At 50.8% G+C, this 9,854-nt stretch overlaps 1 long non-coding RNA gene across 1 annotated transcript; it reads right to left on the bottom strand.

Annotated features, from left to right (window-relative positions):
• Nucleotides 1-518: 518 nt before the first annotated feature.
• LOC306913110 lies at nucleotides 519-9,091 on the bottom strand. The gene is made up of 3 exons (XR_013788484.1): nucleotides 9,011-9,091; nucleotides 7,328-7,420; nucleotides 519-849 (listed from the first exon to the last, which is right to left on the bottom strand). It is a non-coding gene; the product is annotated as an uncharacterized lncRNA (long non-coding RNA).
• Nucleotides 9,092-9,854: the final 763 nt, after the last annotated feature.

Raw genomic sequence — 9,854 nt, 5'->3', positions numbered from 1 at the left:
CCAGATTGAGAAGAGAAACTGTCACTGAATGTCCATAAAATAAATACTTTTATACCAACATTTGCTATAAGGCTTATAGTGAGAGAGTTTATTATCTCATTATGTTAACTTGTTGTTAATAAAGCATGCTTCATTGCATTCATACTGGAGTGAATGGGAACCCACATTAAATATTTTGCGGGGGTTTGCAAAAGGGCCTTTCTGTGTGGAGTTTGCATGTTCTCCCCCTGTCCCCTAGGGTAGGTACCCTCACAAAATGCAGTAATCCGGGCCTTTCTGTGTGGAGTTTGCATGTTCTCCCCGTGTCCCCTCACAAAATGCAGTAATCCTGGTCTCTAAACTAAAATGCAGTAATCCTGGTCTCTAAAGTAGTTGACTATGTGACTATGTCTGGAAATGTGCTATATAATTTATTATCATCCTACTATCTGAATGAGGTGAGCCCTAAATAGGTAAACCAATATAGCAAAAAATACTTTAATGCCAATAGTATAATAACAGCAATAATAATAGTGAAATAGTACCTTATTTTACAGTATTTGTTTGAAGTTGTTTCCTAATTTAGCTGTAAAACCATATAATTCACAATGACTTGGTGAGTGAGTTGGTGAATAATAGACACATCTGCTCCCAGGCCGCGCATGGAGATGGAGTTCCAGTGAAGCCAGGAGTCTAGGCATGTATCAGACTGATACGTGGATTCACTCAAATGTAGCGTGGAGCAACATGTGAGTGAATCCATGTTAGCAGTCTGGTTAATGTCCATGGGCATGGCTGTATGTAATGGTGTAGTGGCCATAAATGTACAGCTGCAAGTCTGTGGACTCCTCCATATCGTATCTGGACGGCCTGAAAAATACAAAGACACATTTGTTAAGAACAGGAAAGCATCAGTGTAATACAGTCACATTTCTTATATCGGATAGCAGATATGCAAGCTTATAGCGTGTCATGCTGCACTATGAGCATATCATCATCATACTATATGAATGACATTTATTTTCGTGTCATGCCACTTGGAAGTTGGGCTCATCCCATATGGGATTATGACACATTTAACAAAGTACCGGTACGTTAAAAACAACTGACATTACAGTCCTTCCTGTTCATATTCCATAAATGTAGTTGTGTTCAACGTAGATTCAGGAGTGGATACCACCCACTGCTCAACCTAATCACTCCCATCCCATATCTCCTCGTCAAGTCCACCGGCGTCTCCACGGCCGCACAGCCAATCACGTAACATTACCCACAGCATAAATACACACCTCATATCATTACTTACCTGTTTGATACCGCCTCGCGCTGTCAATTACCGTTTTTTGATACCGCCTCGCGCTGTCAACCCAAAACCATTTGATACGCTTCACGCTGTCAAACCGCCAGGTAAAGCCTCTTTGCATTTCCTCATTTACGTTCCACTCATTCTCGTTCGGTCGATGCACATCATTTGTCACATTCCCAGCACTGTTGCTAAACACAGCTAAAGTTAAGACTAGTCCAGCAGTGCAAGTGAGTTCATGACGGGTCGTTTATAAAGTCCATTCCGCTCGTTCTGTCCGTCGCCGCCAAGGCCGACGGGCTCGAGTTAGATGTCCGACGCAGCAGCCATCTACATCGAGCGAAACCAGACTTTAACAGCCTCTACGGCAAAATGCATTACCCACCCAGCTAACACGTCCACGTGGGGCCCATGTGGGGTGCATGCGTACTTTACGGGTTCCAAGTGGGCACCAGCTAACACGTCCACCCGGGGCCCATGTGGGGTGCATGCATACTTTATGGGTACAAAGCGGGCACCAGCTAACACGTCCACCCGGGGCCCATGTGGGGTGCATGCATACTTTATGGGTACCAAGTGGGCACCAGCTAACACGTCCGCCCGGGGCCCACGTGGGGTGCACGTATACTTCATGGGTACCAAGCGGGCACGGGCTAGAACTGGGCAATTGTACCACAGTTAACCGCCCGTTTGCCGGGCATCACCGGACATCATCGGTCATCTACAGGGCTAGCTCCCGTCAGCCTGACGGCCCGGCTAAGCCGACCCGTTCGAGGCCTACCTGGCTCACCTCCGCTCCCAGCGCCCAGCCACCGCCGGGGCCACGCCCACCCGGGCTCCCCCCCCCCCCCCCCAATCGGCACCACGTGCACCCCCAATCGTCCCCAACCCAGGCCCACGGCCAGCCCCCCCCAATCGGCACCACGTGCACCCCCAGTCGTCTCCAACCCAGGCCCACGGCCAGCCCCAGGCTCACGAGCAGCCCCCCCCCCCCCGATCGGCACCACATGCCTCCCTCATCAGACCGTAGCAACCCAGGCTCACGAGCAGCCTCCCCCCCGATCGGCATCACGTGCCTCCCTCATCAGGCTCCCCCAACCCAGGCTCACGAGCAGACCCCCCCTGATCGGCACCACGTGCCCCCTCATCAGACCGTAGGCGCACCGCGCCTCCGGTCTCCCCAACCCAGGCTCACGGGCAGCCCCCCCCCCCCCCCCCCCCAGGCTCAGCGCGTCGCGCAGCCTCCCCCCCCCCCGAACGGCACCACGTGCCTCCCCCATCAGACCGTAGGCGCAGCGGGCCTCCGGCCTCCCCAACCCAGGCCCACCAGCAGCCCCCCCCCCCCCCCCCCCCGATCGGCACCACGCGCCTCCATCATCAGACCGTAGGCGCAGCGCTCCTCCGGTCTCCCCAACCCAGGCTCAAGGGAAGCCCCCCCCCCCCCCCCCCGATCGGCACCACGTGCCTCCCCCATCAGACCGTAGGCGCAGCGCATCGCGCAGCCCCCCCCCCCCCCCCCCCCCCTGAACGGCACCACGCGCCTCCCTCATCAGACCGTAGGCGCAGCGCACCGCAAAGCCTTCGGACCAGGTCCAGTGCGTCAAGCAGTCTCCGCACCAGGCTCAGCGCATCGTGCAGCCTCCGCACCAGGTTCAGCGCAGCGCGCCTCTGGTCTCCCCAACTCAGGCTCACGTGCAGCCCCCCCCCCCCCCGAACGGCACCACGCCTCCCTCATCAGACCGTAGGCGCAGCACACCGCACAGCCTTCGCACCAGGTTCAGTGCGTCAAGCAGCCTCCGCACCAGGTTCAGCGCAGCGTGCCTCCGGTCTCCCCAACTCAGGCTCACGTGCAGCCCCCCCCCCGAACGGCACCACGCCTCCCTCATCAGACCGTAGGCGCAGCACACCGCACAGCCTTCGCACCAGGTTCAGTGTGTCAAGCAGTCTCCGCACCAGGTTCAGCGCATCGCGCAAACCTCGCACCAGGTTCAGCACTTCGCTCTACACGTAGCCAGCTCTACATGTAGCCTCCTTCGCCTCGGCCCAACGCGCCCTCTCCATCTCCCACCCTCCTTAACCTCCACCTCTTCCCGGCACACTAAGCGCATCCTCCAACCGACCAGCACAGTGCGCCCATGCGGTAAGCCGCCCACGCCGCGTCGTGCTGCACCCTTCCCCGGCGCAGCACAACGTGCAGCCTCCAGTCGACCAGAGCATCACCCACCCCCCCCCCCCCCCTCCCCCGGATCAGCACCACGCGCTTCCGCCCTCAGCATACCGGCACACAGCACCAACGGCCCCCCCTCCCCCGGTCCAGCTCCATGGGCATCCTCCAGTCGACCAGCGCGCAATGCGCCCCAAGGTTTCCTCCAAGCAGACCACACCATTCCTCAAGCAGCCTTCGTTCCACGATCACTCCGACCCATCACCATCGGGCGTCCCTCAAACAGCCCACACCACATGCTCTTGGGAACCCATCACCCCCACATTTTCCTTCAGGCACGCTGACAGCCATCACACACACTTCACAAGCACGCCGGCCACTCCCAGATACCCCCCCCACCTCCCGATCGCCCCGGCAGGCGTTTCAACGCAACCCCCCCACCTAACAAACACGCCGACGGGCGTGGCAACGCATCCCGCCCACTCCCAACCTCCCCCTCCTACCCCCACTCAGGCAGGCGCTCCGCGTCTCACCCAGGTTAATACAACCCGCCGCCTCCTCCCACCTTTCCTACGAGCATGCCGGCAGGCGCGTCAACGCACCTCGCCCGTCCATCAACCGCATCACGTGCGGTCCACCCAACAGCCTCTGCCACGTTCTTTTGGGGCCAAGAATGGTTGCACGAAGCATCCTAATTCACTAGGCCAACACAGTCAGTCAACACCCTCGACAAAGGCAGATTCCAAAGCTTCTCCCCCGACGCCTCCACCATCGCCCCATTCCTCTCCCACTGCCATTCACGCCTCCATCTCCGCCCCCCTAACCCGCACGTCCATCTCGGCGGCACCTACTTATTCCGCCCGCCGGACGGATCTCCAAGCCTCCACCTCTCACCCCCTCATCTCCTTGCCGCCTCGCAGCCTACAGCGCCACAACGCGCCGGTTCCGCCACGTCGCCTTCCCCCGACGTCAGACCTGCTCCGTCTCCGCCTACAACTCTCCCCCGCCGGTTACCTCACCCTGATCTCCCCCACGCAGGAGCGCACGTCCCTGCTCGCCTTCTTCGGCTTCCCGCGGCGTTCCGAGGGTTCCACGTCCTCTTCGTCCCGGTACGACCCCTCACTCCACCCGAGCCGTCCGACATCACCTTCCATTCCTCCGAAACCCTCACCTTCGCGCTCAAACGAAGCAAGACGGACCAGCAAGGGCGTTCTTCCTCCATCCACCTATTCAAGACAAACTCACCACTCAGTCCTTACGAACCCCTCCTCCGCTACGTCACCACGAGACGATCCTGCCACGCTAACCCTCAAGACCCCCTCTTCATCACCGAGTCCGGCTCCGTTGCCACCCGGTTCTAGTTCCAACATCACCAACGACAGGTTCTCTCCCTCTCCGGTCCTCTCCTCACATCTACTCCGGCCACTCCTTCCGCATCGGCACCGCCTCCTCCGCTTCTAGACGAGGCCTCTCGGACCACCTCATCCACGCCCCGGGAAGATGGTCCTCTCAGGCATACCACGCATACATCCGGTCCCATCCATGACGTACGCAACGCCCATCTCCAGCTAGGCAGACCGTAACGGCCGCACTCCGCCTAGCCCGTCCGCCCAGGAAGGGGGTCCCCTCCTCCGCGGTCCTTCCCGAGGTTTCTCCCTCACTCCCCTCGAGGGAGTTTTTCCTCGCCCGACCGAGGGTCCAAGGACGGGAGGCTCCACGCGCCGGTCGCTAGAGACCTTCTCCATCCTCCGGCCCCCCCACGGTTCGTATCAGACTTTTTGGGGGCAGCGTCCGAGCAGAGGCGACCGACCGCTCCCGGGTGAGCAGGTCGGTCGTCAAGCTCTCGAGACTACGTCCCCATCCTCAGTCTCGCCCTCCCCGGGCTCCTCATCATTACACCCACATCTCATTTGTGCAAATAAATACTACTAATCTTGAACAGTGGTGTGGTTTCTTACTAGTGAAATGTAGTTGTGTTCAACGTAGATTCAGGAGTGGATACCACCCACTGCTCAACCTAATCACTCCCATCCCATATCTCCTCGTCAAGTCCACCGGCGTCTCCACGGCCGCACAGCCAATCACGTAACATTACCCACAGCATAAATACACACCTCATATCATTACTTACCTGTTTGATACCGCCTCGCGCTGTCAATTTCCCCCCCCTCCTCCCCAACTAACCCCCTCCATCCTCAGCATTGCCCCGCTAACACTTCTCTCTCTCTCCTCCTCCTAGGAGCCCCTGGGGGGGGCAGCGTCCGAGCAGAGGCGACCGACCGCTCCCGGGTGAGCAGGTCGGTCGTCAAGCTCTCGAGACTACGTCCCCATCCTCAGTCTCGCCCTCCCCGGGCTCCTCATCATTACACCCACATCTCATTTGTGCAAATAAATACTACTAATCTTGAACAGTGGTGTGGTTTCTTACTAGTGAATGCATTATTAAATACATGAATACATATTTGTACAGTATTTGAACAAAATTAAAACAAATAAAACAAGGCCATGTAAATGGCTCTCCTCATTGACCAGGCCTTTTCAAGGAATGAGGCAAATGAAAAGGTGTACTTTTGAAATAGGCGTTTCAGTTTCTCAAAGTCCTCCAACCATATCAATTTATGATTTGGATCCATCTTATTAAGAAGTCTCGCCCTAATTTGAGTTGTAGAATGGACAATAAAAAACAAAATGCATTTCACTTTCCTTTAGATCACACAGACTACATAATCTATCCTCCTCAACCGTGCCTACATATCTACCTGTCTCAATATGCAGACCAAGTATGCCAGCTCTAATTTGGGCCCTTGCCAGAATGTGAACCCAGGCATGTTGAGTACACCAAAGTTTTATGTTAGAAATACAACAATTTATAATCTGTTCTCAATAAAAACCTATTTGACAAAAAAAAGAAATGTTGAGTATGGGTCCACCGTCCCCAGCATGTAATAAGCAATATGTGACCCTACCATTAACAAAGGGGGGAAAAAACAAAATTTCATCATGCTTTAAGTAGCATGCGATGTAAACAGGTTTTCATGATGCTGAATCCATTCCAAGCATTAGTTTTGCCAAAAAAAAACAGTTATTGGGCTAAAAATGGCCATAGCCGTCATCACAATGTGATGATGTCAGCACATTTGGGCAATTACAATTTACAATTTAGGCATTTAGCAGACGCTCTTAATCCGGAGCGATTTACAATAAGCAAGAACAAAAAGCATGGAATACATAACTGTTATGACCCTATAGGGTCATTATGTATTTTAGTGTTGGTATTGCCCTGCATTGTCTTCCTTCCGTGTGTGTGTCTGCATGCGGGTGATTGAGTGGTGAGGAGGGACTGATTGAGTGGTCACACACACACACACACACACACACACACACACACACACACACACACACACACACACACACACACACACACACACACACACACACACACACACACACACACACACACACACACACACACACACACACACACACACACACACACACACACACACACACACACACACACACACACACACACAATATAAAGTGCTATGGCTTGGTGCCTTGTATGGTTTCTGCCGCCATCAGTGTATGAATGTGTGTGTGAATGGGTGAATGTAATGCACAATCTATGTAAAGCGCCTTGGATAAAGGCACTATATAAATGCACCATTTACCCGTTTCGAATTGCAGCCGTCCGTAGGTGCCCTTTGAGAGCGGTTTTGAAGGAGTCAAGGGATTCACATGTCTTAATGACAGTTGGTACTTGGTAGGGTGTGATCAATGTACATAAACAAATATTCTGTTTTCCGTAGTACACTACAGAGTTTCGCTAAAGGTGTAAACTCAGGTCAGGCCATAATACTTTAATTACAATTACTACTCACCCAGTCCACAACACTGTTCCTCACAAAGACATCATAAGTGCCTTAGGGTCTTTCAACATCAATGATGGATGGACATGAAGTGCTCCACCCCTCCTGTCAGTAAATACAAGAAAACACAAATGCATTACAATACATTTATATATTCTATTTCTGGCAAATGTGTGCAACTGATTCAAGTGTTGCTCAAGGAATGGGATTATTAAAACTAGTACAGTAATGCCACAGTAAAGCAGTGCCAGTGATACATAGCACACATTTGTATAGGACTATATGTACAGTAGTATACAAATACCTAAAAGGCTATGGGGCTGACTTCCCAAAGAAACATGAATTAGTTTGTAATTGTAATAACAATAGTAAAAAGTTGAATATTTTCCTCCAGGTGTGAAGTAGAAGTACAGTACTGAATTCAAGTGGAGTAAAGCATGCAGTTGCATACTACTAGTATAATTTCCACTACTGCTAAACATATCGTTTTCATATGCCAGCCAAGCACTAAGAAAGGTAGATTTGCAAACGGGTACACGCTTTATACTGTGTACTGTACACAGTAAAACCATGATTTGCTGTGTACAGTACAGAGTGTTAAATATGCATGCAACAGTGACACCTGGTCTTATGACTGATGATAAAGCGATGATAAAGTACGTTCAGATTATAGGGTAAGCACAAGAAGCCATTCTGATGCAGAAAAATTAAATTATGTTGTACAATGTACATAATGAGGTGATGAACAACATGTTTAGAAAATATGAACGCGTTCGGGTACAACACTTTCCCTCCCTGTGTCCGAGCACGAAAATAGCGTTTGTTCACCACCAAGTGTCACTGCACAGCCTAATACAAAGACACACACAGGCCAGGGAGGAGGGCTTGTACAGTACAGTACAGTACAGTACAGTACAGTACAGTACAGTAGAGTACAGTACCACTCACTTCAGACAGCTCAGATTGTTGTTAAATTAAGAATTCTTGGTAACCAATGTGCTATTTCTCTTATTATTAAAGGACCACTACCACAACCTCACTAATAATCATGATAAAATGCACAATTTTTTTCTACTCAGTCTGTGTCTCATAGGAGGGCTGTGGGCAGTTTAGAAACCGTCCTTCAGTGACATCATCATTAGGCAGATACGTTTTTTTTTACAAAAATGTTTAGATTTTCATTATCGTGAGAACGATGGCTTCCATTTTCGCATTGCAACTTTTCAGGACTAAAATGCCTGCAGTTTCTATTAGCTTGTATTCCCCATCGATGATGTCACTGGAGGACAGTTTCTGAACTGCCCACAGCCCTCCTATGAGACACAGATACCTATTATATGACGATAGGTTGAAACGTGGTGAAGTGGTCCTTTTAGCAGGCACAACTTAACAAAATAAAAGTGTTCTTTGTGCCTCAACACAATACATATAATTTGCTGTGATTTTTTTTGGAGGGGAATATTTGTGAAACATTTTATTTTCATACAGTATTGGTTGGTTGGGAGGGGATCCGATTTGTATAAGCTTTCCTTGGTTTGACTGTACTAAACAGGCATAGAGCCCCGCTCTCCGCTGCGTGGTCCGCAGCGACCAGACCTTAGTCTTTTTCAAAGATGATTAGTGGACCTTCAGCATTTCTAGTTGAGGACCTCTGGGCTAGGCCTTTTAGCGAGAATAGAGGTACATTTTCTTTACCTTGTAGTCGATCAACTGCTCCGTCTTTTTCTAAGGAAGACAATGAGGCCTCTTCTCTACGGGACTCAATGCTGTGGTCCTACAAACACATGAAATGAGATTGTACAGTACAGACATCACATTCACTATATCCATAAATTCTCTTTGGTCTTCCTCTAAGCCTCCTGCCTGGAAGTTCCAACCTCAGCATCCTTCTACTGATATACTCACTGTCCCTCCTCTGTACTTGTCCAAAGTAAACCATCTCAGTCTGGCCTCTCTGGATTTATCTCCAAAACATCTAACATGCACTGTCCCTCTGATGTACTAGTAGTTCCCAATCCTATCCATCTGTGTTACTCCAAGAGAGAACCTCAACATTTTAGTCTCTGCTACCTCCAACTCGGTTTCCTGCCTTACAATTTACAATTTAGGCATTTAGCAGACGCTCTTAATCCAGAGCGATTTACATTAAGCAATAACAAAAAGCATGGCATACAGCACATGTATAAAAAGTAGTTATCATGAATCATGCGTAAACTAAGAACGTAACAGTGGAGTATCTATGTTAACTATACATACTATACTATATAATATATTATACATGTGTACTATAAACTTCCCCAGGAATGTGTACTGCAGCGCTTTAAGGGTGATTCTCCAGAACACTTCCTCGATCTGAGACAGAGAAAGACATACAAATTAATTAGAGAGACAGGCCATGCTTAGTTTCAATTTCAACATATGCCAGACTGAACAACGAACGCTACCTTGTCAGAGGGAGTGCTCGAAATGTTCGAGGGGGTACACTAAGTGTTTTTTTTTTACAGCTATTTTATGTAGACTTATAGCATTGTATGTAAAC

Source organism: Electrona antarctica (genome assembly GCF_951216825.1).
Source record: "Electrona antarctica genome assembly, chromosome: 20".
NCBI classification, from domain to species: Eukaryota; Metazoa; Chordata; class Actinopteri; order Myctophiformes; family Myctophidae; genus Electrona; species Electrona antarctica.
The sequence above is the reverse complement of the archived record's forward strand: the minus strand, read 5'-3'. Positions and strand labels throughout refer to the sequence as shown.